The sequence below is a fragment of the Oxyura jamaicensis genome, chromosome 15 (genome assembly GCF_011077185.1).
Source record: "Oxyura jamaicensis isolate SHBP4307 breed ruddy duck chromosome 15, BPBGC_Ojam_1.0, whole genome shotgun sequence".
Classification (NCBI taxonomy): Eukaryota; Metazoa; Chordata; class Aves; order Anseriformes; family Anatidae; genus Oxyura; species Oxyura jamaicensis.
The window spans coordinates 10393880-10420826 of NC_048907.1; the positions used below are offsets into that span (position 1 = coordinate 10393880).

The window sequence follows — 26947 nt, forward strand, 5'->3', positions numbered from 1 at the left end:
TACTCTCTTTCAAACAGTTCCTAATCTACAAGAGGCTGTTTCTTCTCACCCCGTAACAACATTAGGAATCTTTGATAAGGGAACTACTAGAAAATGTAAACAAACAAACAAGCAGACAAAAACCTTTGAAGAATATTAGCTAGATCATCCTTATCCTTAGCAGTTCGCACTATTTTGCTTGGTACAAAGTCCAAGTGTAAGTACTCCAATTCCAGGATCACCCATAACTATGTGTTTAGTGAGCAGACATCTGTGATGCCCCAAAATTTAGTTCTACCTCTTGATTAAATGTGCCATTTACCCACTCTTTGTGAACACAGTCAGACTCCACCTACAATTAAGTTTTCTTTTTTTTGCTGCTTTTTAACTGTCTCTGAACAAGTTGTGATCAGGGTTGTCATCTTGATTGGCTAGTTGAGAAAACGGTCGTAATGGGTCCTATTTAGGAGTAGCAGCATTTATAGACTGAGTTGAGATAAGAACAAAATTGGCTCAAAGTTGCAGCTTTGTAAGGAAATTCAAGGCCTGAATATTGGCTCTGAGATGTCTGCCAGGCACAGGAGCCACATCAGCCATTCCTGGTTCCCTTCAGGGTAACGCCGGGTGTGAAATCCTGGCACTGCCGAAGTGGAAGATGTCAGTAAGAGCAATGAGCTGAAAGTAAAAGGGGAGTTGGAGCTAAATGCAGGGAAAATATTGTGCATCACAATGAATATAGATGGTAGTTATTAAGCAGTTGTCTAGAGGCTGTTAGAGATTTCCTACTTAGAAGTCAAAGTCAAACTGAAGTCAAGGTCCGTAGATGCAGGGTGAATTTGCTTTCTGTGCTGAGACAGAACCAGCCCCTCTGACCAGGAGCCCCTCGGTTCTGCAGCAGCACTGTTTTGGAGGCAGCATCCTCAACTAATTAGCCAGAAGTATGCTGTTTTCTGACTGCCGGAGCTGCTGAGCAACCTTTTACCTTTTTAATCACGTCCTCTTTTGGTTTGTTAAGCTGGAGAGGACAGAATAAGGGGAGAATTTTTGCCAGACTGAGAACAAACATTGCCTCATGTGGGTGGTTTTATACCTTGGAGGCCAATCCCTCAACTTTCTGACTTGTTTGCCCCTTTCTTTATTTCTGATGGGAAAACAACCCAGCAGGATGTAAATCATGATGCAACTCTCTCCACCCCATGTAAAAGCGAGAAGCTGGAGCAGAAGGGGCTGTCACGTGCGTGCAAAGAGGAGAGACGGCAGAATGAATTTCTCCTTAATAAATTTGACGTGGAGACTGGGAGCGTGTTTATAAAACCTAACTGAGAGTAGAGGAGGGTTTGTATCTTTGTTTTTTTTAAGTGCAAAATCAGGGCTGCTTTATTGGGCCCATGGGATTGGACAGTGTGTAGAAGGCCACCCATCTGGAAACCAGCTGATCGCTGCCGAAACTTTCTTCCCAGGCTCTGGCCTTTCTCTGACAGGGTGCTAGGGTTTTATGAGAGGCCGACAGCAAGCCTTTTACAGACCATAACTCCTTGTCTCAACAAAAATTGCTATAAATTAGCTGGAGAAAGGACCTGAGGGGATTGTCCCAATCTGGCTTGGGGTCTCAAGTCCAAAGTCAGCAATTTTAACAGAATAATCTGAGGTTTCAAATCAATTGTGTCTGGAAGCAACCTTTATGGGAAATGGGTGAGTGGGAGGCAGCAGGCAGTAAAAGGGAGGCAGGGAATGAGAAGGGGTTATTTCTAGATGGTGAAAATGTAGACCATGTAAGTCTCTTTTCCCTAAAGACTTTGCAGGGTCTATAAAGGAAATCAGTCACCGTTCCTCAGGAGTCCTTATTTCCTTCGAGCGTAAGGCAGCTTCTATACAGAACTTGGAATTGCTCTTTGAGCCTGAGCATTTAAAACCTTGTAAGCATTCAGAAATTAAGCTTGGATATGATCTTCCCAGTGGTTCTGTTTTTCATAATAACTTCAATCTAACACACTTTGAAGCAGTCCCTTCCCATATGAAGGATGTGGCCAAAATTCTTTCTTTTCCAAATAACTGATCTGCTACTAGGCTTGTATACCATACTGGTTTCACAGAAAACTGATAGTTTTAGGATGGAAAGAGATTTTTGTGAATTATTCGTTGAACCCAGTTGGTAACTGTCTGGTCCTGTTGTCTCTCCATGGAATATGGAATCAGTAGGATGATGCTACAGAAGGAAAGACAAATGAGGTTCTGCTTTTCAAAAAAATAAAAAATAAAAAAGTTAGGAACAAGTTAAAATTTCAATAAGTTCTAAACATTTTGTTCAAGAAAATAAGTGAATAATTTCATGTACTGTAGACAAGTAGTTGCCTATCAAATACGCAAACAGTGTTTCCAGGTAAATAGGCTGGAGACTTTCTAATTAAAACTATGCATACGTTTGTTTTGGAACTTCTGAAATTATCAAAGAAATAGGAAAAAAACCTGCCACCAATAACAAAACCAGCAAGAAACAGTATTATTTTAGTCATCTGCCATTAAAAAGGATTATGGAACAGTTTGCTTGGATTAAACACAAAAATTGGACTAGCAAACTTTTGTGGTATTCTGTCACATTTTATAATAAACTGGGTGTGGTTTTACACAGGTGTCATGATCTTGATTTTTGCTTTCTAGGGTGGCTGAGTGGCTGAGCCAAGTGGTTGGGGAAGAGGATGGAAACCACTTTGATGACTTATCTTGGAGGCAGGAGGACGTCACTGAGATAATTGGGGAAATACTACCTGTAACCAGGGATAACTGCAAGAAGCGCTGCTAAGCTGGAGGACAGAAGGAGAGGAACCAGCATCTTGCCTGGATGTTAGCACAGCTAATGGCCATGTCCTGCCTGGAAGAGAGCAGATTACCAAAACACGGTCATCAGGAAAGCACTTTCTCATCCTTCCAGACCCGAAGACAGCACCAGGTAGGCTGGAGAAGGCTTTGGATGGGGACACAGAGGGAATGTGGCTTTGGAACTGCTCTGTGAACTCTGTAGAGTTTTCTCAGTCATGTCATCTGGTATTTGTCTGAATTTAGCCTGGTTTATGGCATGGCGGGACCAGTCCGGTGTAAGCCGCCCTTGTGGCGTTTGGATGTGATAATTCTTGGGTTTGGCTTCATATGAATCAGTCGTAACTGGAGCACATGGTTTTGGGATGCTTCTTTCCCCAGTCACAGCAGTAATGCCAATTCCGCTCTTAGCTGGAATGTGTTTCACTTGTGAATCCAAAACGCTGCTTGAACAGCAGTAATGAAATAATTACCAGGTTCAGAAAGAGTTTTGGCAGTGTGTCCAAAGACCCATCTAGAGCATAAACCAGACAGGCAATATCTCTGTTTGGTGCTATCCTCATGTTACCTTTTGGGTGTTCATAGGTGTATGCGCCTTCTGTGTGTGTAAGCGCAGGGGACTGCGTGCCTACGCTCTCTCTTCCTACAGCTGAGGAAAGGCAGGGACAGTACCTGAGCACACAATTTTGGGTATGCAGAAATTGCAGCAATTTCAATGTGGAGTGGGTTTCTTAAGCTATTCACAGGAACACTTGGGGACTTCCAAAATGTCAGAAAATACACACTTCCACTGTGTGAAATGTGCTGGCAGAAAGCTTAGCACAAAATTCAAGAAAACAAAACAAAACTTTCACCAACTTCCACCAGCTGGAGCTGTTACTGTAGCTGCCAGTCTGCCTTGGTTCAGAAATTACCTACTGCTGGTTGATCTGTTACGCTGCTTTGGCTGACAGATACAGTGAAAGGGAACTCTTTATGTTCTCAAAATGTATTACATGTGAAAACTTTGAAATATATTTTAAATTTGAAACAAAACTGTTGAGAATCAGTCCTTTTGCTGTTTGCTCACATGCCAAGACCTCAGCATTCTCCTGCAACAGTTAATCCTATAACTTTGTCTGCCTGGGGCTGGTCCAACTCCTATCAAAACCGGTGGAAAACTGCTGGTGGAAGCTGTATTGGGCTCATCTGGCGCCCTGATGAAATTTGTGGTGATATACCAAAGCAGAACAAAGATAACAGCCGCAGACTGTAAATTCATTGGGGCAGGGACTCTCTGTTTGTATGCATTGTACAGTGTTGAAGACATTTGTCAACACCTCAGAAATAATGAATAATGCCAGTGTGAGGAGGAAATCTCTCCACTCAACCCTAGGTGTTTCTGCCGCTAAGTGTTGAAAGAGGAACACAGAGCCCCGAACTTTGAGGACTTGGCAGGTGAGGAGAAGGAAAAATCTTTTAACTTCCCTTTTAAATTTAAACTTAATCTGCATTTGTTGTGTCTGGTTGAAATATTTGAGCTTCTAATTTAATGTTGTTGTTTTTGGGAAAACTTCTTGGGATGCATGGCATGAAAACACCTTAGATATGTGGCAAGGTTTTGATTTAATTTATACTTTAATCTGCTTTCCATTACAAACCAGACTAACTGCAGTAACATTCTCTGTGGCAAACAAAACAAAACAAAAAAAAACACTATGAGAAGTGTGAATTTGGAAGTTTTCTCACTTTACAGTACCTGTAAAAACATTCAGCAATCAGGTTTTAAAATGATAGGTTATGGGAGGGAGCAAAGACTGGATGTCTTCACAGGAGCAAGATTTCATTGACACTATCAAGTTTTCAAAACTGTCAAATTCAATCTATTCTTCTTTATAGAAAAGCTACTTTACACACTTGAATTGCGTTTAGTCCTGTTTTAGAGACCTTTACAATTCTAGCACAAGCTGAAATGTCACTGGTGTTTGAAGTGCCCACGTAAGCATCCACATTTTGCTCTTCAACAGCTGACTGATGGGTATGCTCATGAAAGAAAACTGCTTGTTTAAAAAAACAACAAAAGAACAAAAGACATTTCCAGGGGGGTCTAAACAGTGCTTATGGAGGAGGAATGAGGAGGAGCAGGACGAGTCTCTTGGCACAGTCTTCGGGCATGCTGTGTCAATAGGGTTTCCCTAGCGTGCTTTTGGCTGGACTCCCTTGCCTGGGCACTGCTGTAGAGCCTTGGTGTTAGGCAGCACGCGTATTCCCCCTGCTCCCCTCTCCCGAACTGCTTGTTCTATAAACCTGGGCATTGAACAAGCCTGATTTTAAAACAGTGCTCCTGTAACAGTGCTCTGGGAACAGGATGAAGCATGGAAGGCAAGGATATTGTCACTGCCAAAACCGGTGTGCCATCAGCGTACCGCCTTGGTGATGCTGTTCCTTGGCTACAGACTTGTTGCATTTTTTGTTTTGTTTCAGGTTGTGTCTTGATGAGCAACCCCAGTTTTCTGAGCTGTTATAACATGAAACTGGCATTAAATGAATCCAACACAAAAAATAACTTTGGTTCTGTATATGGGCTTTATTTTGCTTTTTTGTTGTTATTGCTGTCAGAGAAATGTCCAAATCCACTTTTCAACCAAGGAAGATAAGAAACTGAAAGGCAAGTGACCTCTTGAGAATGTGATAATTTTGTAGGGAAAGTCTAATAGGACTGAGATAAGCTGTCACCATGCACAGGTTTGGTAACGTATGCACATACAGAATTCTGACTTGGGGTGTAAATGCCGTTCTTTCCACTAGAATTATTTATTCTACCCAATTCTTAATGCATGCAAGTCTGCTTTTGGGAATCACCCTATGGACACAGGCTCCTGTGCACTTCATGCTTATCTGCTCATGATAGACTATTGTTCTGTATGTGTTGACAATTATTTGTGTAGCTGTTGAGAGAAGCAGGAAGGAAACTGAACCGCCAAGTGAATTTCAAAGTCGTTATCACCATGTGGAAGAGGCACAGTTGTCAAGTGAAAAGTGACAGAATTGGCAGGGCTGGATCTTGCTGCTTGGTACTTCTGAAACACCAAGCAAGAAGCAAAGGAGCAGTTAAAGATGCTGAGAAATGGGATGTCACATTTACTGTGTTCAGACTGACTTGGGATCCAGGCTTCCCGTCTCAAACTGGCACTGCTGACTCTTGTGAGAGCAAAATCTGCGCTATATTGCATGTATACTGACATGCTGCTCCTTCTGCAACATCTCAGTTGGTGTGGCTGGTTGAGCCTCAGATTTGCATGTTAAAAAGATGTTTACTGATCCTAGTGGATTACTGATCCTCGTGGTGGAAAGCTGGGCCAGGATTGTGAATCTGTGGCGATGTCCAGATTAGGGATTTTGTAATTAAGAGATTTTGGTCTGGGCCTGTCTCAAACTGTAGCTAAACAAAAACCTTCTCACTGTAAACTTTCTTTCTCAAATAAAAACCCCAAAGCATATAAGCCACAGAAAACCTCTCTGGGTGACCTAGCGAGTTGTCATCAGGTAGCGATGCTTCGCCATTGGCCCTACTTCTTGTATGGCTTGGAATTAAGCTCCGTCAGGAAAAATAAATAAATAAATAAATAATCTGGTACTAATTCTGTATCCTGAAGGACAGAGCCTGTCCTTTCGGTGGATGTTACACCCTTCTTCCCCTGAAGAGTTAGTCCTCATACAATAGGGAGTAATGCTCGTCTGGCAATGAGCTAGATCAGCTGATCGAGTTAAGTCCTTTCTGAAGTCAGTCTGTGATACTGCTCTACTGGAATGTGCAGAAGGAGCCAAGAAGCAGTTATGGGAGAGTAAAATTGCAGTGTTTGTTCTGGAGATGGGCAGAAGTAAAAAAACACATTCAAAGTGACCTTTTCATAGTGTATATGAGAAAACAAAAGACTTTTTAAGTACATGATGCGTTTGATTACATTAAAATCCTTGTGCTCCCTTTGCTTCCCTGACTTTTTGTGTTGTTGTTCTTGCTCCTGGGATGAGGGATGTAGATGGGATGTTGTATTTCCAAGCCTTCTTCAGAGCTGAGCAGGCTGATCAGCTGCTTTTTCATTTGCAGCTCCCCAGGAGCTGCTTGTTACTAGTTTTGAAATCCCCTGCTGATTGCAGAACCTGCAGAGACAGGAGCCCTGCTCTGTAACATGCTCTCCCTGCTCCGTGCCCTTTCCTGGGGCTCCACTTGTCTGTACAGAGGATGTGGCAAATTATTTCCATCCTCATGGGGAGAACTGTTTGTGGTTAAGATGATTTGCAAGTGTGGTGTTGTGTGGTTACATTATTGCTTCATCCTATAATCCTACATGCTCCTATAATCCTACATGTTCACAGGGTGTTTAACAGCATCCTCAGGTTGACTCCACACAGACTAATTTGGACTGTTTAGATCCTTCTGGTAAGCTGAGTGGTCAGGTCTGATTGTAGGCTTTAGTGTAGGCTCCTGAAATATAGCCTTCACTTCGTGACAGAGCAGGTGTGCAAGACCAGACATCCTTCAGATGAAAGCAGCAAAACCATTCATCTGTGCTAAGCAGTGACCTGCGCAGACATCTCCAGATTGGCTAGCAGCTCACCATTTTTTCCACTTCTGGATTTAACCTGTAGCTATCAAACACCTCCTAAGGGACATTCTATCTTGGGTAGTCATCATATTGGCCATTCACTGCAACCACTGGTCCTCAGCTGGCATTCTGAAAACCACTGGTAGCAGCAGCCTGAACAAGCCTTCAGTCCTTGTCATCTGTGCTGTGAGTCCAGCAGCTGCTGCAGCTCTCTTCAGGCCGGGGCAGCACGGCTGGCTCTAGTGACATTCGCAGTGACTTGAGGCAGAGGAACATGCACTGGTGCCATCTGAGTTGTATGTGATGTAGCGCATGTTTGTACTGGCCGACTGCAGAAGTCAGCCTGTGCACACAAGTTAGTTGTGTCACAAGTCTGTATGAAGTCAGTTCTTGTGCTCTCCCCTGCCTGCCTAGGTGGAAAGAGGAATGCAGGCAGGCTTACTGCTCGTCTGCTTCACTGCAGCAACCCCTCGCTGGCAAAGTGCAAGTGCAACGCCCACTTCTGTCTGCAGTTTTCCCAGCAGCCGAGCACGTGCCCCTTCAGCAGCCCAGCCGGAGTCCTTCCTCTCCCGCTGGCAGATTGGTAAGGAGCGACTTTCTTCCTCCCCTGCAAAGTGCTGCTCTGATTTACTGCAGCTCTTCCTCAAGCACTTCCGGAGGTCAGAGGGCTGCAGACATTAGCCCATAATGGAAGACCCGAGGTCATTTGTAACCAATACGAAGGAACCCGGGTGCTGTGCAGTGCAGCTGGGAGTAAATAAACCTGTCCCCTGGCTTGCTTTGTGAAACCTCTCGCTAATGTGATGCAGAGAGGAGGATGGAAGAATAATGGATGGTTCTCATCAGAAGAAATATAGTGCCCAGTGGCTTGGGAAGCGTGCGTGTTTATCTGTTATTCTTGTGGGATGCTACCTGGCAATGCAGCTGGGCTCCCCGTGGAGTTTCTGGTGGCTGCAGTGGAGACTTGAGGGCTGCGTTGCTTGTGCCCAGGCAGCATTTCCTCAGCCTGCCTCACTTCATCACTGTTATTTACTGTTTATAATGGAAATTTAAAACATCTCAAATGATAAGATTACTTTTTAGTTCAAAGAGCACTATAAAAATCCAGTACTGCAGTAATATTGGTCTCTATTGGAAAATCCAGGGTCAATTCATAATCTGCACAGAGCAACCCAGGTTAGGTTAGCTGTCATAAAATTGCTGATGGTCCTTACTCCAGTAGCGTTTGGAAACTGCCCAGCTGCAGAGACTGCTGATAGAAGGAATTAAAAGCGTGGGTGTCCTGCAGGCAGAAGTCCTGGTGGAGGTAACTAAAGGACCGAGCACCATGTGCAGTGAAGCAGACCCAGACTGTACGCACTGCTCCATGTGCAAACGCAGAGACTAATCCTAAAGGCAACGAAATTTTCTGCGTTTCAGTGCAGTAAATCCCACTAAAACCCATAGCAGGGCTCTCAGAGGCTGACTGTGGGGCTTAGCAGCTGCACACTGTTATTCCTGAGCAGCACGGCTGAGCAGCTGTGGTCTCGGCTGGCCGTGGGGCTGTGCATCTGAAGGGGAGGCCTGAGAGCCAGCCGCTCTTGTGCTTGATCCAAGAGCAGAAAGTGCCCAGAGTAGAGGGGAGAGGAGCTCGAATGGGGACAGAGGTACCACTGGCAGTACTGGTTAGGGCTGGCGCTCCGCAAGGCTGTGCGTGGTGGTGCAGCCGTTGTGAGACACCTCTCCTGGTGTGCTCCTTCTCACCACGTGGTGCTCTCGAGCTGACCTGCTGCAGCGGTCATGAAGCCGGCAGTGGGCAGTGAGCCACCCGTGGTGAGAAAACCAGCAGTGCACAGCCACCGTGAGAAGGGCAACTGTTATTTCTGGGTGCCTCCGGGAAGCCGTTCCCAGCAGAGCTGCCCTCTAGGAGACCTGGGAAATCCCACCTTTACTGTTGTGCTCAGAGTAAATACCAGGGAAGCAGATGATGTACTCACACAAGGGAACGATGCTTTGTATTTTAGTTAAAGTCTTCTTCAGGACACATAAGAGAGTGGTGAACATTCCCGTTTTTTTTCTTTTGCTGAGTTGCTTCTTTAAAAACCTGGCACAGGTTCTGCTCAACTATACCCCCCTTTTGTTGAAAATTTACAGAACTGAGTTAGGTGGGATGCCATCCCCTGTGCATGGAGCCTCCAACGGGCTCTGTGTTTCGTATGTAATGCAAATAGTGGTCCACAAATCCTGTGAAAATGTATTTGGCTCAGTTGGGTGAGGTTTTTACATCTGAAGATGGGAGCTCAAAAGATGGGAAAAGGTGTTTTTGGAACTTAAGCTAGAAAACAACGGCCATGCTTAGCACCTCCATTCATCCAGTAGTACCATAACAGAACCTTTCATCAAGTGCTACTCAGACCTGCTCCTGTCTACTCCAGCTTCATTACTAGAAATTAGGTCTATTTATTCTGCTTTGAGTACTCCATGCAATTCAAGTCCCTAGGAGAAAGACGAGCTCAATAGGCCGAGTGGTGTTTGTTTGCCTGCATTTATCACCATCAGCAAAGGAAGCAATTTTCATAAGGAGCAGGGAGCCCTCCCTGCCATGGCTGTTGGCCGTGGTGGTGACTGTGCCACAAGTGCCCCACGGACCGCTCCGCACCTGAAGCCTGCCCTGCGGCACGGAGGTGATGACAATAGGCCTCTCAGATAAACAGAATTACTGAATAAAACGTGCTGAAAGCCAGCAGCAGGTGAACTGCTCAGAACAAACCCCGCACACCCATCATCCTGCCCGCAAGGCAGGCTGAGCTGTGGCTGGGCACAGCTTATCACTTAGGTTAACACACGGTCCTTTTTCCCCCTCCTGCCCCAACACCTCCCTTCCCAACTTTCAACAACTGTTTGATTACTTCTGTGATACAGCTAGAGAGAAAAAATGATCAGCTGCCCCCCGTCCTCTTTCACAACAAAGCAGAGGAAGCAGCTCGCTGGGGCTTTGTCCGGCCGCCAGGTGCTCCTGGGTGCCTGGTCACTGCGCTCTTCAGGAAGGTAAATATTGGGCTAGAGATATTGCAGCTCCGCTCGGCGCAGCACCGCACACAGCCCAGTGCTCCAGCGGGCATTTGCATGTGTCCTGCTGAGCCAGTCCTCGTTGGTGCATCAGCAGCCGTAATTGGCTCAAACCTCAGGGAAATCTTTAGCTCTGCTGGTTGGAAAGATGGTGCACATGTGGAGGTACTCTTAGGCAAGGGGGATGTACTTCTGTCTTCTGCTCGGGCCTGTTTAAAGGCAGCTGCATTAGGAAGTGAGTAGAAAAGCCAGCCGAGGTCCTCTGTGCACCAGAAAGCATTGTTGTCACTGGGAATCTGCTCACTCCAGCACTCTCTGGAGCATGTTCCTCTTCCGCCACATGCTCCCACTTGTTTTCTTCACTTACAGTTTCTAGCAAGAGAAAGAGAGAAACTCTGGATGGATTCCCCGGAGGAATGCACTTCCTAATGCACCTCCTGTCTAAGATGCCAATCGCATCTGGCTGCAGAGGCACTGGGCACCAGAGAAGGTCTTCCCTGAGGTGGAGGCAGTGATTCCTAGGGATAAGATGTCAAATATTGGCAGGACTCGTGTGTCGTGCAGTCAGTGCTCGTTGGGCGATGGCGGTGTCTGTACTTGCTCTCACTGGGTTTCACTGTCTGCAGTGGAAAGACAATCCTTCGCTGGATTATGAAAAGTCACGCAAAAGCTGGCTAGCAAATGTTAGTATTAGTAAGAGAGCTCTCGGGGCCTGGCTGTGTCATCTGCACCAGACTCCAGCAGACATACCCAGCACGAGGAGCTGGCAGGGTAAACAGGGAGTGGAGGGAGTGGTGAGACAGGGAGCAGAGGCACAGAGATAAAGTAACACAGTCATGGGCGCGCAGAGGGGCAGAGGTGGGCCAGACTCAGGGTCTTGTGGGCCCCAGCTCCATGCACAGCCCCGTGCAGCAGGCAGCTCACACGCTCTGGTCTACATCAAACACATCCACCCTCTGGGAAATGCGTTGCTGTTTTAACAGCTGCAGACTTTGCACAGGACAGATTCAGACTGTGCGACGCTTTCTTCCAGCTTTTTAGTAGGAAAATCAAGGTAGCACAATGGAAATTCTGCATCTTTTTGGAACAGCTCGGAACGGTGTTGAATTATGTTTCTACTTGCACAACACTGTTCACACAATCTAGAATTTTGTGGAAGCTCAGCAGGGTCACTGCATCACAGCCCCTGTAGCTACAAGAAGAGGAGAGTAAATCTGGGAGACAGAGAGGTAGCTGGGGCTTCCATCGCTCCAAATGGACCTCAGGGCTGGCAAGGCAGGGAGACCTTTTTGTATTTCGTCCCTGCCAGATACCTGGGTGGTATTGCCCAAAGATGAAGGGAACAGAGCGGGACTCATTTATCACCTTTTCTGTTTTCTCTTTGTATTTATTTTTCTTTTAAAAACACTTAAAAAAATTAATTTAGTGCTGGAGAAAGGTGACAGATTAACAACCCCAGAGACTTCAGCGCTCTGTTTATCCACTGAATAGAAAGCTGTAAGCACATTCCCAGTGCTCTTATGGCACTGTGCCCCAGCTCTGACCTTGGGGACCAGCTCCCAGGGGAGCAGCCACCCCACCCCTCCAGCCCACCCGACCCCCTCGAGCTGCAGCCCCTCCAGCGGTGCCTGGAGTGATGCCCGGGCTGTGATCCACCCCATTACGCTGTGCGGTCTCGCAGCCACCATGGGGCTGTTGCTCCTGATCCCCAGGGCCTGGCAACACGCTTTGAGGTCTTGTTCTTCCGGTGCGGCTTCTCCAGAGAAGGAAAAGGGCTGTTGTGTGAGAGCACAACCAAGAGGGCCTTTGGGATTCCCAGGTGTCTGTGGATGGTGCGTTTCACCTAGCGGAAGGGCACAGTAGTGATGTTCTCATACCAGCATGTAGAGCAAGACAACCATGTAGCTATCATGGGATTTGAAAGAGGCTGGGCATTCACAGCTTCTGGGGAATTTTTAGATGCTTTCTAATCTAAACATGCCACATGGATCCTAGCATTATGTTGCTGACTTTAAAAAAGTTAATTCAGTTTGTTCCTTATAGTAGAGGTTGGTTCCTTACAGTAAAATCCATCCCCCATCCCTCCAGCCTTTATCAGAGACGTACTTGGGTGGATTTTGTTTGAGATTTCTCCCTGTGGGTCATTTCAGGTTCTCACCGTACAGGCTTTGTGTATTGCCTTTTCTTTCAGGTCTGGTGTTTGGAGTAGTCCCCTGCAGACGAGGTATTTCCCTCTGCCTTGAAGCTGGAGTGTTTGGGAGAGGGAGTGTCCTTCACAAAGCAGTCAGCGTGGGTCGGGATGGGGTGGCACTGTGGGGGGTAAGGCTTCCCAACACACATGAGAGACCTCCTAGCAATTAGTAATGCCACTGCCTCACTCGAGAAGTGACATTCCCAGGCATGTATTTGGTGTTTGAACTACTCCGTCTCCTGGACCCAAGGGACAGGGGCCAGGACGGCTCTGTGGGAGGCCCTGGTGTTGAATCCATTTGGCTGGGGTGCCCAAGGGGCCTTCCATCATCACCTGCCTCCGTTGCAGCGAAGGCGTCTCCATTCACTGCGCCAGGTGGTACTCAGGAATTTTATCCAGCGTGAGTTGCCCAGGGAAGAAACCCCTCCTCTTCTGTTTCTGCCTGTGGTACTGGAGGGCTGACCCCATCCCCCCTGTTTGCTGAGGGGGCAGAAATTTGATAATGGCCATAATTATGTCTGAACGTTAAGCGAGCGCTCTGGATCGTTGTGGCTGTATCCACTTGTCCATAATTACCAGCAATGGACATGGTGGCTTCAAAGGCCACCCAGTTATCATTTATGTTTACTATAAACACAGCAGCTGTTTGGGGTTACGAGGGTGGCCATTTTCCTGCAATCCGATGAGCCAGACCCTGAAATTCTCACCTGACACCAGCTCTCTCCCTTCCTTGGGAAGAAGATTCAGCTCAGGAGTGGCCCCAGGGGCTGCGGTTTCCCCAAGCTGCCTCCGAACCCCAGGGAGGCTGCTCTGCGTCCCTGGGGCTGTTCTGAGCGTGGTGTCTCACCCTAGCAGCACTGCCGGCAGCTCGGGGGCTGCAGGAGCACAAGGTGGTGATGTCAGGACAGCACGGATGTTTAATGAACCCACACTTGGGGACCGGGGCCTCTGCCTGGCACATCACAAGCCAGGGTAGCTCTGGCCGGGAGGATGGAACGAGCTGTGCAGATCGTACTTTGCACAAGGCACTGCAGAACCGAGAGGTAGCTGGGGGTGCCAGGGCAGTGGGACCACTGCTGTCAGTTACAGCTGCTCCTGCGGGGCAGTGCGGCACCTCCTGCGGGAAGGGAGAGCGGCTGCGGGATGAGGGGCTGGAGCTCAGCGGCGCTAACCGAAGGATAAGCCCAGCAGCTGTTGTGCTGTCTGAGGGTAGAGGATTCATTTCTCCTCCCATGGGCTCCACAGACCCACTCGGTGCACAGCCTATTTATCATGCTGTGCTCTGGGCCAGGGTTTGGGACTCTGCCAAAGTCACCAAAGAGCAAATTCCTACCTTACAGACATGTATGGCTACACAGGAGTGTGACACCCTCGGGCAGAGGAGGACGCCGAAATGGAGGACGAGCATGAGAAACTGTGACCCACCGGGCGCGGGGGGAGCGTGGCCGCTCACTCCTGTGGGAGCAGGGGGCTCTGCCTGCTGCTGGAGGCTGGGCCCTTGGGAATGAGCCGGACAAATCCAGGCTGTGTAAGCCAGAGTCCTTGGGAGGTGTGAGACAGAAAGCTGGGAGGCTGCCGTGGCCAGGAGGAAAAGTATGGAGGCAAATCATATGGGGGCAGGCAGCAGGGAAGCACTGAAATGTCTTTTAGTTGCATCGGAGTCAAATCTTTGCATCAGTTAGTGAACATTTGCGTAATCTGTCTTTGCCTATGAAAGGAGATCGGAGCAGAGCAGTTGCCTAAATTCCTTCATCGCGGACCAGGTCGCCTAATACTCAAAAAATGGAGGGCTGGATTGGGCCAAACTTTAGTAAATGTTAAAAACACCTGGTAGCTATTTTTATTCACTTTGCAGAGTAGGTAAAAATCCATCTTGCACGCATAAGAACTGATGTGTTTTATGATGTGTAGACCACAAACCTCATGCAAGGTGGAGCTCTGGATTACAGCGTGGGGCCAGCCCCACTGGCTGTGCTGGCCCCACGGGGTCATGCGTTGTTACCTGTGCCAGGTAATTTTGGAGATTTTGAGAGTTTAGGACAGGCTTACGTTTCCCACGACCTTGGCATAATCTGTACAAAATTACCAGTCAGTAACTCCTGCCTGATGGCAGGAGCAGGTTGTAATTTATGAAGTGCATCTCGCTGCCTTTCGTATTGGCGCAGTGGAACATACAGTTGCTCACAGTCATTCGGCCAAAAGACAGGATGGGAGTTTTCCAAGTTTTTCTCCTAGCTCATAGTCTTCCATCTGGCACAGCCTTTAGAAAATAACATCACAGTGGGCTCTTAAATTGTTTCCTTTTTTTTTTTTTTTTGCCGGTGTGTAATCCTTCCTGATTTTCGTACTGGCTTCTCTTTTTTTTTTTTTACCAAAGAAAGCTAAACTTCAGTGATTACAGGCTGGGTTTAAACACTGATGGACTGAAAGTGAATGAAATGAAGGCAAAATATTTTCTTCCTCTGATAGTACCATTTACAAGAACTGTTATAACGTGGGGAAACACCTGGGAAGTGGAGTACATGGGAGCAGTTGAGCAGAAAGGCTCACTTAGCACAGTAGCTGAGGGATGTGGGCTAGAGATATGTGGCAGGTAGGCTCCTACAGCCCGACCCCAGGTAACGCCGTCTGTCTCTGCTATTCATCCTCACTGAAAAAGGATGCTTCATCTTATCTCTAGAGGAAAGAGCAAATTGGCTGGTGTTTGCAGCAGATAACACATATCAGGGTGATGTATTTATAAGGGGAGGAAAGAACAACACAGTCAGTGCCTGTTTATTTATTGTTTCATGAATTGCAAAGGCTAAATAGACTACACACTCCTTCAGTCCAGAAAGAAAAGCAGTGCCAGTATGAGTGATTGAAAAATTAGCCTTCCAATAACGTTCAGACCATTATAATGTTCTCCTCCCAGTCCAGAACTGAGACACATGAGACACATCATAGCCTCAAACAATAACGCTCACAGAAAAGCCCAGAACCAGGCAGTTACGAAGCTAGTCTTGTGGTAGAAAACCCTTCTCTATGACTTGCTAACAGAAAGATGAGCTGACACTGTTATGCTGTGGCATGTGTGTATGGTCTGTAATCCGTGGCATGGAGGTTATCGGCACTTTGCGGGTTGTCAATATTTGCAGAAGAATGTTTCATGTAAATTGAGAAAGATGTGTTACACATCCCAACGCTGCATCGGGTCTCCTGTACCCTCCAAGGCTTTTTGGCTGTGCACTAGAGCCAGGGACAGTTCACATTTTCATGTTCTCAGGGTGCATATTCGATTCCCTGGAGGACTAGAGAGGGATAAGCAGAGCCAGGTTCTCATATACAGATAAACGTGCGAGGAGTACAGGGAATAGGGAGCTGAAAGGATTGATTTGTAAGACAAGATGCTAAAAAGCAGAAGCAGTAAGTGTCTAGCAACGTTGTGCTGAGAAATGAACTTACAGTAGGAGAGAAACATCGGGGAGGATAGGCTGCACAGGGAGAACAGAGAGAAGGGGCCAAGGGGAAGTTCTTACAGAGGGAATTCTAGTCTGCATAGCAGGAGATGTTCAATAAAGCGAGGCACCTGAGACTGGAACCGGGGAGGAACTCTCTGCCTTGGCAGCATGAAAGAAAGGTTGCCCAAATGTTTGGGCTTTTTCATTTTCAGCTTTTCCAAGAGCAAAGAGCCAGATCAGACACACAAAATGTTACGGTTGTTCTCAGGACCTGGCCCACCTCCTCTTTAGCCATCAGCCCTCCAGTCCTGTCAAATTGCAAAGGACCAGCTGGAGCAGGTGTCAGCAGAGATGTATCAGTGCAGAGTTTTGCTTGGGTTTCTCAGAGCAAGTGGCAGGATCTCTTTTATCACTCTGAGCCTTCTCCTGTCAGCAAAGCAGCTGGATGAAATTTCCTTCTCTGGAGACCCTCTCTGTGTGGCTGTGTAGCCAAAGGATTTTGTAGGCTCCTTTACTGTCTTAATTCTCATCAGATTTGCACCATTATTCAGGCCTGCATAAGAAAACAAAACAGAACAAAACAAAAACGTAAAGCCAACTTTAAAACAAAAATCTCTCCACAGAGACCTCACCAGGGACTTCTGACTTCAACGTGTTTGAAAATGTTTTGGGGTGTTTTGCTTCAGAGCATTTGGAAAATCGCTGGGCTGAGCTGTTTCACCTTAACTTTTATAAATGCTAAACATCTGCTGACATTAGCTCAGGTATTAATTCTGGGCCATGTAGTAGAGAATGTGCTTGAACTCAAAAAGAGCAGAGGTATTTTCTGTATTTCAGTAGACAAGTTTAAAATGCAGAACCGCATCTCATTTCAGCCCTCTGTAAAAGCGAGGCTGCTCAGAAACTTTGAGCCATGTTTCAGTTTGCTTTCTGAGCGCTTTCATTTTGGGGCATTTTAGTCTGGATCACTTCATTTCCTACCCTTTGACACTAGGTCAGAGGTTGCCCAAGTGTCCGCATGCTTTGAATGCCAAGTTTAAATCCTCGCCCATGACCTTCGTTCTTTGTCTCAGGTGATTTGTAGTTGCACAGCTTACATGGCACAAAAAGTCCAGGTATGGGAGGGACAGTGAATTGCAATAACGGATTCAGCAATTGGCTTTGAAAAGGGAATGAAGAAGACCAGAAGATGCCGTGTTGGTACTTCTGAAGTGCTGCTGCTTCCTAGGGGTGCTTTTCTGTGGTTCTCATTATCATAAAGCAAAGAAGGTGGTTTGGGATTATACCTGTTTATAGACATAGTTAAACACTAATGAAAGGCTGGAAGAAGATCACATAAATCACAAAGCAAAGCATCCTTGGTGCAGGGCAGTGCTTAGCCAGCAGGACCGCTCTGTTTCAAGGCTGTAAAAATAATTATGAGACAGCCGGACTGAGCTAGTGTTTCATGGATTCAGCCCTGCCGGGCTTTGTCTGGGATGCTGAATTGCACGCTTGTGTTGCAATCATTGCAAAACCGTGCAACAAAGCCTATCAGGTACTTGACAGGACGTTAGGCCTGGATGAAGGAAGCCTTGAAAGGAGTAGTGCCCCTCCCCAGACTGGACAGCTGGCCAGGCCTGGAACATGCCGAGGGATCTGTACAGGACAAGTCCAGCTGCGTGTCGCTTCTTGCAGCCCACACAGTCTTGCTCCAGCATTAACAACACGAAGTGCTCTGTCTGGTTGGTAGAGCTATAGCTCAGGCAGGAGGCCCACATCTATGGTATCTGTGGTGCGTCCTTGGCTGGAGCCATGCAGTCGCCTTTGGTTTGCAGAGGGCCAGTGGATCCCGCAAGGAGAGGAGGACTAGAGGGAAGGCTGAGAGCTCCAGCTGACTGCAACGTGCAGGCGACACGGATTGGCTGGTATCCATTTGATTTATTGTCTTCTCTTCCATAAATGTAAGTCAGGAAATTCTTGCATAGATTAAAAAAACACCATCAAACACAAGAACAACAGCAAAACAAACGAAAGACCATCTTTACCTGTCTATCTTGGCATCAACAACCACAGGGCTTCCTTTGAGAAGCCACTCTGGAGGATTCAGACTAGCTGAATCCCTGTCTAGAGCAGGCAAAAGAATTGATAGTTGGTATATGGAGGTGTTTGCTAAACACTTGTAATGGCAAAAAGAAACTTAACAACTATCTATCTGTTAAAAAAACAGATTTTGTACAATGTGAAACATCAGATAAAGGAATAGCCCCACAGCCCAGCTCCAAACACCTTTGCAGCCAAATGCCAGCGTGATCCCTTGAAGTGCGAGAGTTGTTAACGTGGGGGTTTCGTTTAACGTTTTAAATGTAACTTAAAAAACTAATCTGAGGTTACAGTAGAGACAATAAGGATGCAGAAAATAAAGCAAAATTAAAAAGAAAAAGAGAAAAAAAAAGGTTTAATTGAAGCACAGGATTGAGGTTTGTTTATTGTGCTGTATGAGACCTGTCCAGCTGGAATCGGCATCAGCAGTCACATTGACGGGTGCTATTCAAGTGATGTCTCTATTCAGCTGGGATTAGATGTCTGGCTGGCTGCTGGCTGAAAAATCATTATTTTTAGTGCCGTGTCGCTCTAGTCAGTTTTCGTTCTCCTGACAGCGTGCAGTTGGGATACATTTTAACCCCCCCCTCCCCTTGTACCCAGGTTTTGACTAAATGGAATTCTCTCTGGTTGTTAAGCAGTTTTCTCTGGCCCTTTTTTCTCGTTTCCTACCAGAGAATGATGGATTTGGTCATTCCTAAGGACCTTCCCAGCTGTTTTGGACATGAAGACAAAAACAAGCTTGGAGAGATTCATCGATATTATGGAAGATTAGCCTGGGGGTTTAAGGCTTTCTTTCAAAAAGAAAACTTTTTTTTTTCACTTTGGCTCTTCCCTGGTGTGCATGACTAAAACACCCATACTGTGGCATCAGCGCAAAGACCCGGGGATCTAATTCTCAGCTGCTGTAAGCCAGCAGTGCCCAGTAAAAATCAGTAAGAGCTACCCACGTTCCCACGTGCTGGCAAACCACCCGGGATAGATGCTGTGCGCTTCTCTGGGGCAGGCTGACACGCAGCGTGGCATTCGCTACCTGATTTTGCATCGAGAGCCAGCAACCTGGAAGAAGGCAGCATCTTTTCTTTATCAGACAGAGGTCCGAGCGTGGCCGCTAATTGGTGGCACTTGTGTTTTCCCTCTTCCCCCTCCCCTGCTCCCCGCAGAGCCGGGCAGATTCTCCCAGCAGCACTCGGTCTATGGTTGGAGGGCATAGCTGTCATTCCATTAGGCTTGGCTAGGCCTGCGTTAAAGCGTGTCATACAAATTGAGGGGATCCAGCATATTGACAGACAGATATTTAGCATGTAATTGCACTGAAAGTGCTGCACAAAAGCTCTGGGAGGTAGGAGAGCGGAGGATTTGGATTGCATGAGATCTGGTTGGAGTGAGGTTTGGGCTCTTTTTGCAAGACGCGTTTGAGCTCCATAACAACAGGTGTGATGGTGAGGCACAAATACATCATCCCGCAGCCACTGGGGCAATGTGATAGTGCTCCCCCAGCCCGCTCACGGCCTGAAGAAGTTCTGTTTGAGGCAGTATCTCCCACAGAGCAGGCAGAGCTGTCCCCCAGGCTGGTGCGCAGCTCCCACACTCTGCTAGGAAGTTATCAAAATTCATCACCGACTTCTGGAAAGATGGCTCATGTGCCCAAGTCATTTTATTTTTAAAAACTTTGCACTGAGTGACTTCTTAGAGTAATGCTGTCAGCCCGTGGCAGAGCTGGGATGGTCCTGCTCTCACCTGCACCTGCCATTCCCTTCCTGATTGAGCATCACGTCTGCGGACACTACGAATGAGCCCAGGCCGTAGCAAAGGTAAAGTAGAAGTCTCAGAGTGACTTCAGAAATCCCACCTGAAAGGGAACATACCCAAATAATCCCGCAGTAGCCTGAGACAGGGAGGGCTGTCCAAGAGCCTTCATTGAGAGTGGCCGTATGATGTGCCCAAAACCCGAAGGGGTCTCTGGCTGCTACGTCTCTGCAGTGGAACAGCCGCAGATGAAATTGCTTATGTCAGCTAATGGGGAAAGAGATGGAAACTGGTGGCTGGAGCAGCGGTGGGAAAACAGTGCTTTTGGACTGCCTCTTTGAGCCGTACCTCTGTTTAGATGCTTAGGGGCACTTTCTCCAAGCATCCCTCAGATGGATTTTGTTAAAGGTAAACTTGTGAGAGGGAGCTTTTAAAGCAGGCTTTGGAGATCTGATTCTGAATGTAAGGTCTGTGGGTTTGAACCTAGCCTGAAAGGAGCAGGAGAGAGGTGCAGAAATGGTGGAAGGACTTTAATTAACGTTTAAACTGATGTTCAGTAAATTCACACTGTAAATGGGCATTAATAACATAAACTCAGCTGACACTCAGGAGATCCCAGTTCAGTTTCCAAGTTCTGCTGCAGACTGTGGGGGTGTCTGCCCACTTTCTTTGCCTGCTGAAGACGAGTACCCCTAGCTTCAAGGACACGGTGTTCACTGAGGCTTTGGAGACTTCAGAGACAATGATCAGGCCAAACCCTAACCAAAATAATTAATTTGCATGAAGAGATTCCCTTGCTGTAAGCCCTACAAGCAGCTGAGCAGAGGCAGGGTTCCCCAGCGGTCAGAGCCCAGGTCTGGTCTGGAGGTGTGCGCTGGGGCTGTACACACGTGGAAGAGGGGAATGTTCCTGTCACGGTGCAGCCGATGCGGATGATATAATATGGTAAGGAGCTGAGTGGAATGTAGCAACAAGCAGTGTGATTGATCATTGATGATAAGCTCTTGTCATGTTCACTTGATTTAGATAGTTTTAAGTGTATCATTTACCCATGTACCATTTGCTGTCTCTGTGAGAGACAGGAGATTCCACAAACAAGGTTTTGTGTAAAAAATGGGGTTGGTTGGTGCCTCCGGTTTTGAGTGCCCAAACTGAGGATGTTTAAAGAGATCTGGTTTCTACAGGTAGCAAGATGTCCAAAACAGGGAGACATATTTGAGGATCTCGATCCACAGATCTCTTCCTTGCTAAAGTGCAGCTCTCTAAAAATTGCAGAACTGCAGGTGAAACAAGATGTGCAGCCACAGAGCGCCCATGGGGGCACGTACCTGCAAATAGGAAAGGTGTAAGCAGCGCTGGGACACACCTTGGGCCCAGCTTACACCGGGTGAGTTTGCAGCAGCTCTGTCGACTGGGATGGCGGGACTCGGTTTGTTCAGGTCTAACAGAAGGCGGCCTGGAAGATTTCTGTGGTGCTTTGACACCATCCAGAAGGAAAAGTGCCAAGCAAGTGCAAAACGCACATTGCTAATCGGGAGCTGTTTCTCTGCTGTTTGCAGCCACACCTTCTGTACGCTTCCTCTTTGTACAGCCCAGGTCCAGGTCGCTGTCAGGGAACATGATAAAGGAATAAAGCTGCAAGTGGGATCACGTTTCCCGTTGCTCCTTGTGTGTATGTGTGTGTGTCTTTGTTTTTTCTGTGCTGTAGCTCAGGGGGGCTCGTAAATCTTGGAGACGACTGCGTTTTTTTTTCTCCCCCTGTATGACTGATGGTGCGAATTTATGTGTGGTATTTCTCTCCCCCAACCTCGTTCTGTTAAAACGAGACAGGAGGCCAGTAAATCTGCAGTGGGAGCTGTGCAGGGCTGAGGGTCCCTCACCCCTCCTCCTCTCAGCCTGAGGGCCAGCTGTTCCTAGAAGATAATGATTTTGGGTTTTCAGCTGGGGCGGGGATGGGGTTTACTTAGTTTGGCTGCATGAGCATGCTTTGACCCTCTGCCTCAGCACCAGGAGGCGTTGAAGAGAAAGGTGCTCTTGGGGGTGTGCAATCCCCGGCTGGCATCCAGTGTGGAGAAGGGGAGGACATAGAGGTGTGAGGCAGGAGGAGGCCTCCCTCCCAGTGCAGGGACCCAGCTGGAGCAGTCTGCCTGCCTCACTCTGTGCTGAGATGTGCAAGGTCCATCCCATCTTGCCTCTTCTAGTTGCAGTGGCTGAGCGAAGAAAAAGAGCCTGTGTTTCAAAAGTCTGCTGTGTTACAAGAAGGAGTAAGAGGCTTAAAAACTCTTTAAAAAAGATTTCATAAACATATTTGTGTCCGCTTCTAATTCCTGACTCATCATGATCACTTTTCTCAAGCAGGTCCCCAGCAAGAGGCTAGTGAGGCATGGGGTGGCTGTGTGCCAGGGGCAGGGCAGAGGCTGTGCTCCCTGCCTTTCCAAATGCCACTTTGAATTTCATCTCCAAGAGGGGTATTTCTCCTGAAAAATATGTCGTTCTTTTCAACACATATTCCAGGTTTCTTCCAGTGATAATTGCTTTAGCCGTAGGAGCAAGACTTGGAAATTTTCATCCTGCATAGGTTTGGTGAGGAATTCTAAACAAAGATGAGATATTTTAGAAAAAATAAAAAAATCTCTCTTTTTTTTTCCAAGATGGGACTCTCGGGGTCAGGGTGGGGTTTCCAGTCAAGACAAGCAGGGCTGAGCTGCACTGAGCGAGCGGCTCAGCAGCCACTGGGCTCCTACGGCAATGGGAGGAACAGGTTCAAGTGGCCTCTCTCCATCAGGGACCTGCACCTGTGGTGCCCTCCCCTCCCAGAAGCACCCACATGTCTGGCCTGGTGGCAGCTGTGCTGTCTGTCTTTGCGTACCTCCCTGCGTGACTGGTGAAATCTCAGGAAACGGATGGGCCTGGCTATTCCTGACCTGCAGTTTTCTCTCTGGTTTACGTCTCCTTGAAAAGTTTCAGCATACTTCTTCCAAGTGGATACATGCTACTGGTGCCCCGGGCTTCCCTCACCAAAGGAGTCGTGTGAAATCAGTAGTTTTGGGGGGCTTGCTGCATAGCCCGAACCCTGGGAGCACTGCAGTTCACAGGAGAGCTTGCATCCTTCTGCTGCTGGAGTAAATGCCCAGCTCCTGCCATCAGGGGAGAGCTAGAGGGGTCAGTCCCATGAGAGGCTAGGGAGTGCGCAGCCAGGTAAGGGCAGTGGGAGCACAGCTGACGTGCAGCCAAGTAAAGTATTGGCAAAATTCTGGAGGTCTGCCAGCCCATCACTCGGGAAACAGCATCTCGCCTACGCTGCGTTTAACTGAAAGGGCACTGAAGGTTCCCCTGACGGTGCTGACTGGAGCCTGCTGTACTCTCACTGCTGTAGTATCTCTGCGAGTAATCTCAAGAGCTTATTCCTTCTGTGAACCATTTAATGCCAGTAATGCAATACGTTTTTCCACACATAGCCTCGCTGCCTGGCTGTTTTATGCCTCTTCAGCTGCCTGGCATTAGTCTCCTCCTCTGCAAACAGAGTAATCCAGGCCCTCCCCTGTACAGAGGAGCTCCTGCTCCAACCCGAGCTTCAGGGAACCTTCAGTATTAAGATTCACAGACACGCCTCTGGTTTGTGTTTAGTAACAAGAAAATGAAATACACTCCATTAGACTATTCAAACAGTGTGTAGATCAACAATTCTGGATGAGGATGGGAATTACTTACTATTCTAATACGACTGCACATGTCTGTGACCTAGCTACTAAACTCGGAAGTATGTTTTTATCAGTTTGTCTTTTGTTAATATGCAATAAATGTTCTATTAAAACCAAGCTGAAAGCTGAAGAGCTGAGGCTAAGAGGTTACTCAGCGTTTCATGTTTAAAGCTCTTGTATCTATGAAGACACGTTATTAAAGGCAAAAGAATTCAGGGGCCTGACTCACAGCTGAGGCATAATTTTCATTGTGTGGCTTTCCTCCATGGCTTCTAATATCTTCATCAGCCTGAGTTGGCTTTTCCCTGCTCCCTGAGTACAAGAAGCCATACGAAATGAGCAGGGTTAGGAATGTTTGCTGTGAGGCTGCTGGCGCTGCGCAGCACTGTTCTTTCTAGGCTCCTGGAGGAGGCTGCCCATCACAGCTTGGAACGTCACCTTCCCCCTGGGGGGGCTCCGACCTGAGAGGTAAAAAAATCGTTTGAGGTCTCACCTCCACCGGAAGGGCTAGCTGCGTCACATGGCTCAGGTTAATCGGTTTAAAATGTTTTAAAACGCATCTGATTATAGCTAAGCTTATTAAACACCATCAGTGTGGGGCTGGCAGAGGGGACAGCGAGCAGCTGGGCACGGCTGGGTGGGACGGGGGAGATGTGTGCCTGTGCCTGTGGAGGCTGGGCTGGGGCACTGGGAGCTGTCAGGGTTGTCAGGAGCTCAGATAACACTGCGTTGGTTTGCTGGGTTTATTTTTGTCCTTCATGTTTGGAAATAACAGGTTGAGGACAAAACCTAGGAATTGTGTCCTGCTGGTTGGTGCCTTTTTCCTTCTCTAGGACACAAACAGAAACTACCTAAACAAACATTGGTTTTTGTACTAAAACACCATTGGGAGAGTCAGGAATGGGGCTGAGAGCCTCACAGACGTGTTGCTGTACGAACCACGTGCTGTCTCGGTAAAGTCCAGAGATCAGGCTCTTGTCTTGGCTGTGCCGTGGGTCTGTTGTTGGGCTGTGCTCCATCCCTTACCCCTCTGGCTGACACTTTAAAAGGCACTTAATGGCCAACTGCAGCTGAACATCTGGGGAGCAGGGCCTTGGGGGGCAGCTTTCAGCCTTGAAAGCACGAGGTTGGCAGTGCTGTCCAGCCAGGCCAGACTGAGTGACCGTGGCAGAGCTCTGTTATCATTCCAGAGGGTGAGCTTCACCTACCCTGAGCAGTATCTGGTTGCTGGAAGGATCATCCAGACACCCATAAATCTTTGCCTTCACTCTGCTGTCTACAGGCAGCTTTGCTGACAAATTTGCACCCACCTCCCTCCCCGTAGCAAAGTGACTCAGGGCTGCTAAGAGCTACTGCAGAGCCCAGAACAAAATGAAATATTTGTCTCCCCTTTGCCCTGGCAGTTGCCCCCCAATCTCCCCTCTTCTTGCCATCATTCTTCATGAACAAACCATTCCCTTTCTATGCCACACGATCCAGAAATGTCTTGATGCTCTTTGGGTTTCTTCCCATCCCCCAAGAGCTGGGGCACACAGGCAGTGCCCCGGGCCAGGCGAGGGGGTACTCTGGTAAAGGAAACCTCTAAACTGAGCGTGCTGCTGTGAGGTGTGTGCGTGGGCAGGAGAGGAACAGAGAAAGGGGAGATTACATGTAGTCATTATGCTCCACGCCATTGCCAAATGCCAACCGCTAGATAGCATGCCGAATAAAGACAGCAGAGACTGATTTTCTTTGAAGCCTTTGCTTTGGCTATTTTTTTTTCCTTTTTCTGTGCCAGAATGCTCTTAGACACACATCTGTCTTAAAAACAACAATCTCTCCTTCCATTAGCTCAGTTAAAGCTTTTCTGCAAGCTTTTAATTTTGAAGAGACAAGGAAAACCAGAGAAAAAGAATGAGCCCAGGACAATCAGATATGTGGTTCTTGTGACAAAAAAGTGAATTGAATTTTAGTCAAGAAATGTGAGACATTGAGAACAATACAGTAAGTACTTAGTGGAATAGCTGCCTGACAAGCAGGTAAGACCAGTGTAATCCTCCATCATTATGTAAAGCAGACACAAAACAAGAGCAAAGAAAATACAAAGCAGGCTCTTCGCTTGACAATTTAAATCCTAAGGGTACAATAGCTATATAGAACAGAATCAAGCACACAGCGATAGTCATGAATGCCTGTGTAATAATTCTTGCCGTGGGACGTGGATATACCTCACACCAGCCACTGTCAGTGCGGAGGAGGCCATGAAACAGACTTCTCTTCCCGGTGTGCCTGTGCACGTCCTGGTACTGCGTGGCATCAGCTAAAGCTTTGGCAGAACGGGGGCAAATGAAGCATGGCAGAGGTGAGCAGGGGCAGGCAGCCTTGCAAGAGGCTAGGAACGTTGGTTGCAGTATTCAGAGTTCCTTCCTTTCTAAGCAAGTGATGATTTGGAAGTGAAGAGGCTGCAGCCCTTCACACTGCTCCATGTGCTGGAAACCTGGTGCAAAACCCCTCTGAAGTTTCACTTTCAGAAGCCACCGGGAAAGACCTTACTTGTCTTCACAGGAAGCTGTGTGTCGGGTGAGACAGCCATATTGCAGCTAAAAAGCTGCATCGCACAGAGCCGAAGAGTAATAAAGAACTTCAAGTTCAAAGACTTTGTGAGGCAGCCAGACCAGCCCAGGTTTATTTAGCAAAAAGTATTTGTTTTTTTGCAAAAGAAACACTGCATGTCTGCCAGGTTCCTACGAGGGGAACCCCAAGCTAACTCACAGACTGGCACGTAATTCTCTCAGGTAGGATGATTTTCTGCACTTGCCAGTCATTTTAAGCCTCACATATATGGCTGGCTGCCTTTGTCTTCCAAGTGCCTGCTTGTACGATGAGAATTACCTGTTGTGTTATGACAGACAAGTGATTAACCTGAGAAAGACAAGTTGGATCTGGTGCTGAGCTTCCTGCATATCTCCCTTGCATGCCCTCGGAGATGTTTCCTCGGAAGCGAAAGGAACTACCTGTGCTCCTGGTTACTCCCAGAAAAAACATTTCTGATCGAGTTTGATCCAATTAGACTAAATTCCTGATTGTCTCTTCCTCTGTAGCTACAAATCTTGCAGAAGGACTGAGATTTCCATGGGGGCCACTGTAACACACACAGTAACAGTGCTTCCACCAGCTGCTGCCCTCCTCCGTGGCACGTTTGCAACCAGAAAAAAGTCCGGATTTGTGCACCATGCGAATGATGTGCATTGGTACCCCACCTGCTTCCACAGTGTTCCCATGCCTGGAGACCTTGCACTATCCCCTCTGGCAGCAGTCCTGAGTTCAGCCCCAAATGAGTAACCAGGATGGCTACGATCCTATGAGTGAGGGTGCAAA

The 26947-nt window shown here is 47.5% G+C and overlaps 1 protein-coding gene across 1 annotated transcript in view; it reads left to right on the forward strand.

Moving 5' to 3' along the window:
* Positions 1-2653: 2653 nt before the first annotated feature.
* The window catches only part of TBX1 (T-box transcription factor 1), a 124005-nt gene continuing 99711 nt past the window's right edge, over positions 2654-26947 (forward strand). The window contains exon 1 of the mRNA XM_035340282.1: positions 2654-2926. The gene's annotated coding sequence lies outside the window, so the exon portion shown is untranslated. The remainder of the gene's footprint in view (positions 2927-26947) is intronic.